General features: G+C 41.4%; 1 pseudogene; it reads left to right on the top strand.

Annotated features, from left to right (window-relative positions):
* Positions 1–1,382: 1,382 nt before the first annotated feature.
* Positions 1,383–10,214, top strand: LOC123826314 (annotated as a pseudogene).
* The last annotated feature ends 844 nt before the right edge of the window (positions 10,215–11,058 follow it).

Raw genomic sequence — 11,058 nt, 5'->3', positions numbered from 1 at the left:
AGAGAGAGGGAGCTTCTTTGTTCCTCTGGGATTATATTAGCTTGGGTGTGGGATGCACCAAGTGCTTTCTCAAATGACCAATCAACTTCCCAAACTTTTGAGTGCTTTGGGTGGGTCCTCCTTCCAACCAATTCCTTCTTTTCTCAGACTAGACTGAAAGACCTCTCTGGTCCACCACCTACCTCTTTGCAATTTGACTTCAATTGTACATGTCTGCCTTCTGCTAGTGCCACCCCCAATCTGGTACCAGTGCAGGAGAAGGGAAGAATCTTCTGGGAGAAATGCTGTAATCCCAAGACATGTGAAGCATCAGCTGACTGGCTAGCAAGTAGGCTTATGCTTCTCAGTTTATTAAACTCAATGTCCATTTTCCTTTGCACTCTCACTGTTTGTTTAATTGTCTTTATTGAGCACTAGACTTTAAGCTGCACTGAGGGGAGGAGAAGTATCCCCATTTAGTTACTTATTCAACCAATCTTTATTGAGTGTCTACCATGACCCAGATATGGTGTTAGGTGCTAGGTGTAACATACCTGTGTTATTCAAATTTTGTGGTTCTGGTTTGGAACAGCTGCATGTAATACATATCTGTGGATTAAACTGACTTAGATCTACTTCTGATGTTTTAATTAAAAAAGACAGTTTCATATGTATGGTTTAATTTGTGAATTGCAACAAAAGCCAAGACTGGCAAATATTTTGCCAAATCACAGTGTCTAGTATACCCATCAGAAAATGTACCTCAAAGATGCCCAGTATGGTGTCTCTTTCTATTTCAATACACATGCATATGCACACATACACACTTCTGCCTAAAGTTGCTATCTATGGAATTTATAAAGGGACAAGAGGCTGAGATGTCATACAAGGGCCTCAGGAGTAAGGGTGGTAGGGAAGAGCAGAAGTTGGCTCAGATTTCCATCAATGTTGCTTGTGCGTGGGAGTACATTCCAGTCTTATTTCTACTTTCCCCCACTCTCATTATAAGCACAGAAAGTGATTTGGTCTCCAGAGTGATCAGAACCTTAGCTGTAGTCTCTGGACAACTTACTGTATTCTTAGACTTTACATTTTTAATTCAACTCATTTGTGGTTATTAATGCCTATAGGATGATCTCTTTCTAAATTTAAAACTAAGTTAAATTACACTTCACCCTTGTTTAAAAACTGAAGGCACAGGTTAGCACAACATAAAATCCATTTTCCAGTTGACAACAGTTAAGTAGCTAATCTCTAGTAGGTGTAAATGGGCAACATATAACACCAATAGAATAGTACCTAAAAAAATCTGTGTGGACTGCCAACATTTTGTCCACCAACCAGCACAGGCCTTTTGCCTTCACTGCTCTTCCACCTTCACCAGTCTATTCCACCTCCAGCTCACCATGGATGATGATATTGCTTCACTCATGGTTGACAATGGCTGTGGCATGTGCAAGGCCAGCTTCACAGGTTATGATGCCCCCAGGGTCATCTTCCTTTCCATTGTGGGGCACCCTTAGCACCAGGGCATGATGGTGGACACAAGCCAGAAGGACTCTTACATGGGAAATAAGGCCCAGAACAAGAGGGGCACCCTGACCCTGAAGTACCCCATCAAACACAGCATTGTCACCAACTGGGATGACATGGAGAAGATCTGGCATCACACCTTTTACAATGAGCTGCATGTGGCCCTTAAAGAGAACCCTGTCCTGCCCATTGAGGGCTTCCTGCATCTCAAGGCCAGCCATGAGAAGATGACCCAGATCATGTTCGAGACCTTGAACATTCCACCCATGTATATGGCCATCAGGTTATGCTGTCCCGGTACACCTCTGGCTGCACCACTGGCATTGTGATGGACTCTGGTGATGGAGTGACCCACACTGTGCCCATCTTTGAAGGATATGTCCTCCACCTGCCATCTTACATCTGGACTTGGGTAGAAGGGACCTGACAGATTACTTCATAAAGATTCTCATGGAGAGTGGCTACAGCTTCACCACTATAGCCAAGTGGGAAATAGTGCATGACATCAAGGAAAAGCTGTGCTATGTTGCCCTGGACATCGAGTAGGAGATGGCCACTGCAACCTCCAGCTCCTCCGTGGAGAACTACAAGCTGCCTGATGGGCAGGTAATCACCATCATCAATGAGTGGTTTCATTCTGAGGCCCTCTTCCAGCCTTCCTTCCAGCCCTCTTCCAGCCCTCTTCCAGCATTCCTTCCTGAGGTCCTCTTCCAGCCTTCCTTCCTTCCTTCAAGCATTCTGAGGCCCACAGGAATCCTGTGGCATCCATGAAACTATCTTCAATTCCATTGTGAGGTGTAATGTTGACACCTGTCAGGACCTCTATGCCAACACAGTGCTGTTTGATGGGACCACCATGTAGCCACACATTGCCGACAGGATGCAAAAGGAGATCATGGCCCTTACTCCCAGCACAATGAAGATCAAGATCATTGTGCCCCCTGAGTGCAAGTACTCTGTGTGAATTGGTGGCTCCATCCTGGCCTCCTTGTCCACCTTCCAGCAGATGTGGATCAGCAAACAGGGGTACTATGAGTCTGATCCCTCCACCGTCCACTGCATATGCTTGTTTCTAGGTGGGCTGTTAGTTGCTTACACCTTTCTTGCAAAACCTAACTTGAGCAGAAAACAAGATGAGATTGGCATAGCTTTATTAATTTGTTTGTTTCTTTTAATTTGTTTTTGCATTTGACTCGGGATTTAAAAACTAGAATGGTGAAGGTGACAGCAGTCTGTTTGAGTGAGTATTCCCAAAGTTCTACAATGTGGCTGAGGACTTTGATTGTACATTGTTCATTTTTTAAAAGTCATTCCAAATATCATGAGATGTATTATTATAGGAAGTCCCTTGCCTGCCCAAAAGCCACCCATTTCTCCCTAAGAAGGGCCAGTCCTTGCCTGAATCCACACAGGAGAAGGGTGATAACTTTGTTTTTGTGTAAATAATGTAATCCAAATGTTTTAATGTTTGTCTTACTTGTTCTTTTTGTTTTATTTTGAATGGTCAGCCATCATGTCCCCTCTTTGTCCCCAACTTGAGATGTGTCAAGGCTTTTGGTCCCCTTGGGAGTGTGTTGAGGTGTGGAGGCAGCCAGGGCTTACCAGTACACTGACTTGAGACAAGTTCAATAAAGTGCACACCAAAAGAAAAAAAAAATTTGTGTGGTACCCCACAGATGGAGAGCCAAATAGGCAAAATGTTTGATAGTAGGTGGTTTAAATGGACCCATGAAGGAATTTTCTCCACTGTGATCTGCTACTCTTTCAATTAAAGCTGAAGAGGTTTATCAACCCAGGTACCATATCCATGGAAGATATTTTATAGGCAATAAAGAACAAATTGAATTCATGTTCTAATACAGTAAATAGAAAATCATAATGGGAAGAGGCAATTTACCAATGTTAGGCCTTGTGCACTAGCTATTAAGAACAAAAATAGCTGAAGGGTGGGGTATTGTATGGTTGAGGTGTAAGTGTTCTGTACTTCAAATATGTCATTTTGCTTATAAGGAGTCTAAGAGCTCCAAGGCTTGATATGAGAGTGACCATATCATATCCCCATTGGTATGATATGGGTATGAAACATCACAGACTAGCATAAATTATTCATAAATATCAGAGGAATCATGATTTTATATGATTACTTATAGACTAGAAGACAATGAAGAAGAATAAGTATAATGAAAGAGTAGGAATGAGCAACGATGCAGAAACTTTGTCCATCCCAGGTACTCCTGGCCAAGGGCATGAAACACAGGGAGGAGGCTTGGGAGGTTAATACCAGGCTTACATGGTGTTTATATTTCATGGACCCTGAAAAAGAAGATACTACTAAAAAGGGTTCCTGGGGGCTTAACTTGGCATAAACAAACAAACAAACAAACAAACAAATAAATAAATGCCTAATAGCTGTTTCTAAACAGGAGCTTCTCACACAAACTACACTTAAGGAAGAAATCTATACTAAGCTCCCTGTCTCATGCATTGAATTGCTTTCCTGCACTGTGTATCTGCCATCAGAACCAGCCTTTATACAGAAGGTCCTGGAATCCTGTTTCAACCAATATCACTGAGACTTCCCACCCAATTGGAGCTGCACAGTTATATCCTCATTAGCATCTTCACTGACCAGTCTAGCAGCTCCATTCTGATCAATGAGGACAGTGTCTTTTGGACCAATAAAACTGTAAGAATTTAGTCTCCATTTGGTGAGGATGGACTAATCAGCTACAGAGATGGTGACTTCCCTCCATATGTCAGCTTCCCTCTGGCTCCAACAGCACACTTTTCCCTTTCCATCAAAGACTGAAGACTGCATTTCGCAGCTAAGGCTGAACACCAAAACTGCCTGTCTAAAGTAAAGTGGAACAGACTAGAGCAGAGAAGACTAGAGCACATGGATCAGACCAGAGGAGAGCAGAGATGCCCAGCCAAAGAGGGGCCTCACTCAGGGCTGCCTTATCCTAGGGCTGCTTCTTTACAGCCATGCTGCATTATAGTTGAGCTCTTCCACAACTGTGCTATTCTCATAATTGTTCTATATCACAATTGAGTTGTTTTGCACTGAATAAAGTTTTATTCTCCACTGCACCCCAAATTGGGGATTTTTATTGGCATTGAATTGGCCACAGTGACTGATGGTTGACAATCTACACATTGTTTCTAAGTTTTGTGCATGCAAATAATTTTTCTGCATTTATAATTACTTTGCCTCCTGTAATGTTCCCTAAAAGGAGACTTGACAGGGTACTGCCCATGTGCCAGGCACTCCTCGAAGTCCCTGTTTAGAGAAATTCATTTAATCATTTTAATAACTCTAGTAGGCAGGTAACATTATTGTCTTTATTTTAGGGGTGAGGATATGGAGGCAGAGAGAAGTTAAGTAACTTGTCTGAATCACTTACCTGCTTAGTGGCAGATCTGGGATTTTGACCTTAGCAGTCTAGCTACAGAGTCTCTCTTTCTACTCTCTCTCTCTCTCTCCATATATATCCCAAAATTACTAATGGGCTCTTTAGGGTCCATTGCATTTTATTGGGTTCTTTTCTTTTAATTTACTCCTCTCGCTTACTTCATAAAATTCTCTGTTAGACGAGCTATTAATTTTCTGGCCCAGATGTACCTAATTAATATTTTCAGTCACCATAATGATACCTGGGTGGGTAAACCTGTTAAGGGCAATCTTGACTCTGTGAAATTGGAGTCTTTTCCCCTTTAAGAGATACTCAATAGTCACATATTATAATGCCTGCTTTCTTAAACAATTAATGACACAATTTAAAAAATATTCAGAATATCTTTAAAAAGAGTAAAAAATAGGAATCGATTTTCTGAAAAACTCTACCGATAGTCATACCCATAATCATATCCATATCCCTTCTCATAGTCATATCCATTCCCACACCTATATTTGTATTTCTATCCATTGACATACCTATGCCTGTACCTATACCCATAACCATATCCATCTGCACATCCCCATCTATACTTGAATCACATCCACATCAGTATTTATATCTGTTTATATAACAGAGACTAGGTACTCACTAAACATGTTCCATATTCTTACTGGGTAGACTGTATTTTCCAGTCTCCCTTGCAGTTAGATGTACCCATGTGTCCTATATGGCCAGCCAGTGAAAAATAGGCAGATTACCCATAAGTTTCCATCTAAAACCTCTTTATTCCCTCCTTAGAAGCCATATGTTGAGGAACCAACATAGAAGTATAAGTCCCACTGGAGGGGAGAAGACAAGGTTCCCAAATGACTGCATGAAGAAGAGACCCTCATGTTCTCTTCCACTCCCAATACTGGATGATGGCATGAGACAGAAATAAACCTTCACTGGGTTAGGTCACCAAGATTTAGGATGTGTTAGTTACATTAGTTAGTATGTTCCAACAAACAAACAAATAAAACAGAAAATAATGCTGATAGTGTATATCTGGAATCTGGGATTATAAATATTTTTTTAACTTTCTCCTATATTTTAATATACTTTATAAATTTACAACAAAAATTAGTGTTAGTTTTTGTAATTAGAAAATACCTGTTATTTTATCATGTTAAAATGGTTTGTAATAAAAACTTTCTTTTATCTTCACTTAAGTGTCTTTACATGCACTTAAAAATTTGACTTAAAATTCAGTAGAAATTCAAATATCTCACCTTTACATTGCATTCTTCCCCAAACGTGTCTATAACAAACTCAATCTTTATTGGAGTGCAAAGTCTGCAGCAGGCTGTGATGTCTGAAGCCAGGCTGAGCCATATGCTTGGGTTTTCTTGCATTGTTTGGCATCTCCCCAGCCCAGCAGTGCTATACACTGGAAAGGACCTGTGTGAATGTGAAAGGATGGCATGGTGCAAGCAACTTTGGTGTGGGTATAACTAAGCAAACAGGGAATGGCTGAGCATATACCACCATATGGAGAACATTATAGTTGCTAAATAAATATAGTCTTTTTTCCCTCTCTTTATTTCTGTTTCCTTTTCTTCTTGATTGATGACTTTGGAAATACTTACCTTGCCTGTTAAAAGAGGATTTGTGGGTTGTCTCATTTCTTAAGAAGTGAACAATAGCCAATGACCCATTGTGAGGCAGGTGATCCTTACTGCACTCACCTGTGGATCCAGGTGCACCTCTGCCTGTCTAAAGAAGAAGGCCCAATAGAGCTCTGACATGAAGTTCTGAGGATCATTCTGTGCACAACATTCACCTTAAGATGCTTCATAGGCATGAAGGACAGTGAAACAAACAAGAAAAGAGTGAGACAAGTGTCTGTTGGTTAGGCAGTCCTCTGACCTGGTATCTCCATGCCTGGTGGCTCAGGGCAACAAGGTAAAAAGAAAAGAACAAGCCCTGGCTGGAGTAGCTCAGTGGATTGAGCACAGGCTGGGAACCAAAGTGTCCCAGGTTCGATTCCCAACCAGGGTACATTCCTGGGTTGCAGGCCATAACCCCCAGCAACCACACATTGATGTCTCTCTCTCTCTCTCTCTCTCTCTCTCTCTCTCTCTCCCTTCCCTCTCTAAAATGAATAAATAAAAAAAATCTTAAAAAAAAAAGAAAAGAAAAGAACAAACCGAGTCCAAGACCTCTTGTGGCCTTTGATGAACCAGCAGCAGAACAAATGCCAGCAGCCTGGCCTGGAGCCTGAGATAGCAATCAGGTTCAGGAAATGGAACCACCAGTGCCAGACCTATAGGACCCAGTGAGGCTTGTGATCTGTCCCTCTCACAGCATTGGGGTAAGTAGGCTAATTGGTGTCCCCAGAAGAGCCAGGAGAGAGCCAGGAAGTCCTGGTTATCATGGTGATTTAAGAACTTTTGGATTGGTTTGATCTGAAAAACAGTTTATGTCTGAGCATTCTTACCTTTCAATGACCCATGATGAACCAGCTGAGCAATCCGCATTGCCTAGCGTGAATTAAATTGTTTCAAGGGGGACAAGATGGCTACAGAGTAGGTAGAAGTTTCACTCACCTCCTCCCAGAACCATATCAGAGTAGCTGCTAAAGTATATAACAATCAACCTGAATAACCATCTGAAGACTAGCTGAATGGAAAATTTATAACTAAGGATTTATAGAGGAACCTCCATGAGACTGGTAGAAAAGCAGAGACATGAAAGGGGATGGCTCCACACCTGTGTGTGGCAGGTGTAAAGCTGATGGGCTACAGCCTGGGCCCATGGTGCAAAGCTTATTGGGGACCTCCTGAGGAGGTTTGGGCAGACTTCAACAGTGCCAGAATCTCATGGGAAGAGACTTAGTTATGAGATTGGAGGGGAAGTCCATTTTCCCCTCTGTGTGCCGGAGAGGCACCTCCATTTCTGTGCAGAGTCCTTGCTCCACATAATTGAATATTGGTCTTTTTTAGCCTGGTGAACTCAGATGGTGCCACCTAATGATTCTGTGAGATCCCACTCCTCCCCTAGGGACTGTGAATTCCAGGTGGGTGGCAGCTGGTCTTGGTATACCCTGAGACCTTTACTAAACAGCCTCAGACCCAGCACTGACACCTAGTTTAAATTGTATCAACCTGGTGAAAACCACTTGCCCCTACCTGGCGACTCACTGAGAATCAATCTCATGCAACTTGTTCATTGCCAGAGGCTATTCCAGTGACTGAGCCTAATAAGCAACTGGCAGACAGAGCAGATATTGCAGGGGCTTGGGCCTTCTGCTTGGAGCTGATGGAAGCCCTTCAGCTTAGAGCTCATGGAAGCTATCCTTACTACACAGCATGGCCCCTCCCAGGTGCATCTAAACTCAGCAGACACAGCCACAACTTGTGGATGGCTTGGTAACTCCAGACAAGTAGTCCAAGGAGAGTTATAGGCAATGTCTTATGTTGACCTGCACTAGAGTCCCTTCCAAGAGGCCTCAGAACCAACTTACCTGGTGGCAGGATTAGGACCACACCAGACATGACACAAGTAACTCCACAAGTGACACAGCCAAAGGGAGATTCCAGCAGGCACCAGTCTCTGCTGGGGCAAATTCTGCTTCATGAAGTCAACCCCACATAGCAGTTCCTACACTGTGGATGAGGTCAATCTTCATAGTCAGCCTGAGAGTAAATTCCACCCATGGAATGGCCAAAAGCAAACAAGAGTCAATTGTAACAGGAAGGTTTACATATATTACACAATGGGCATTACTGGAGCGCCTAGCTCAGTTGATCAGAGATTGCCACTGAGCCCCACAGGTCATTTACTACATAAGGCCACCATACCAAAACTGGGAGACATAGTAGATATACATAATGTAGGGAAAAATAGAGAGAGACAGTCAAAATGGAAAGCACCCCCTCTCCCTGCCTGCCCCCACCCCCCGCCAAAAGGCCCCAAATGAAAGAGCAAGAGAAATCTTCAGGGGAAAAATAAACTAAATGTTATAAAGGCAAATAAGTTCCCAGATACAGAGTTATAAGGATGCTCAAGGAACTTAGTAGAACTTCAATGGCATAAAAAGAAAAAAAAAGAGAAACCACAAAAGAATAACCAGTCAGAAATGAAGAATATATAAACTGAAATGAAGAATACACTGAAAGAAATCAATAGATTATATGAAGCAGAATATCAAATCAGTTATTTGGAAGACAAGGTAGCAGAAAACACCCAATCAGAGATGCAAAAAGAAAAAATAATAAAAAAAAATGAGAATGTTTAAGGGACCTCTGGGACAACATAAAGGTTAACAACATCTGCAAGATACAGGTCCTAGAAGGAGAAGAGAGAGAGAGAAATAAATTGAGGACTTATTTGAAGAAACAATGACTGAAAAATGTTCTAACTCAGTGAAGGGAAAAAAAACCCACACAAATCTTGGAAGCAGAGAGAGTCCCAAACAAGATAAATACCCAAAGCCCAGACCAAGGCATAACATAATTAAAATGGCAAAGATTAAAGACAGAGCGTCTTAATAGTAAGAGGAAGACCATTATGTAAAAGGGGGTCCTGATAAAACAATCAGCTGACTTTTCAACAGAAACATTTCAAGCCAGGCCAAAAGGTATTGTCATGAAATATTCAAAGTGATGAAAGCAAAGAATCTACAACCAAGACTACTCTACCTAGAAAGGCCATCATTTAGGATCAAAGAACAAATAAAGAGCTTCTCAGACAAGAAAAAGCTAAAAAAGTTTACCACAAAGCCAACACAGTCAAACCTCCATTCTTGAATGTCTCCCATCTCAAACAATTTGCTTCTTGGCTAAGTTGTTCACAGAAAAATGTCTTGATTGTTGAACAAAACTGATTCTTGACCCAACAACCCTTTTATGCTGATACCTGTATGGTCAGTCATGCATCTGTCAGTCAAAAAATGAGAGAATGAGTGGGTATGAGTCAGTTTACTGCTTAACCTCACATTGTTAACATCTCAGAAAATTGTGTTATGAATATTTGCATTTTTCACTTGTTTTTAGTGATTATTATTATTATTATTATTATTAAATACACACCCTAGGACCTAAGAAGGTTAGTGATAACTGCAAAGTGAAAAGGAAAGTTGCAAGAACAATGATAGTGCTCATCAAAGAAGTAATGGCAAAGTATGATAGAAGTGTTCACTTGACTAATCTGGCTGCTGAGTATGGCATGGAAAAATTGACTATGAGCACAATTTTAAAACATCAAGAGGCCATCAAGAGTGCTGATGTTGCTAAAGGTGTGAAATTGCTCACAGAACAATGATCACAAGCAATTGAAGAGGTAGAAAAATTATTCATTTGTATAAACAAAAGGCATATAGCAGGTGATAGTATTACAGAGGCAATGATATGTGAAAAAGCAAAAGTGCTGCATACTGACCTCCTGAAAGACACCCCTGGAACAAGAGCTGGAAGTGATTAATTTAAGGCTATCAGGGGGCGGTTCAATAAATTTAAGAAAAAAGTGGCATTCATAGTATAGTGAGATATGAAGAGGCTGCCAATTAAAACAAAGTAGCTGCTGAAAATTTTGTGGCAGAATTTCAAGATCACATAGAGGCTGGGAGATTTGTTCAACAAATGTTCATTTGTGATGAAACAGGCCTTTTCTGCAAGAAAATGCCAAAGAGGACCTACATCATTCAGTAGTAGATGTCAATGCCAGGATGAAAACCAAAGAAGTACATGCTGATGTTACAGTGTGGAAATCTGAGTGGAGACTTTAAACTGAAGCTTCTACTCACCTGCCATTATGAAAACCCTTGAGTTTTCAGAAAAAATAATGCCATGAAAAGCAAGTTGAATGTAACATGCAGGGCTAATAGCAAAGCTTGGGTAACCAGGCAATTTTTTATTGAGTGGATTCATGAGGTGTTTGCCCAAGGGTAAAGAAATACCTCTGGGAAAAACAATTGCCAATCCTGGTACCTCTTTTTTTTTTAAGCAGGGCACTTGACATGTTTTTTTTCTTCTTCTTTTCTAAATATAGTTTATTGATTATGTTATTACAGTTGTCCCATTTCCCCCCTTCACTCCCCTCCACCCTGCACACCCTCTCCCACCCACATTCCCCCCCCTTTAGTTCATGTCCATGTGTTGTTAGTTCT

The sequence above is a fragment of the Phyllostomus hastatus genome, unplaced genomic scaffold (assembly GCF_019186645.2).
Source record: "Phyllostomus hastatus isolate PE091 unplaced genomic scaffold, TTU_PhHast_1.1 phas_contig_80, whole genome shotgun sequence".
Taxonomy (NCBI): domain Eukaryota; kingdom Metazoa; phylum Chordata; class Mammalia; order Chiroptera; family Phyllostomidae; genus Phyllostomus; species Phyllostomus hastatus.
The sequence above is the reverse complement of the archived record's forward strand: the minus strand, read 5'-3'. Positions and strand labels throughout refer to the sequence as shown.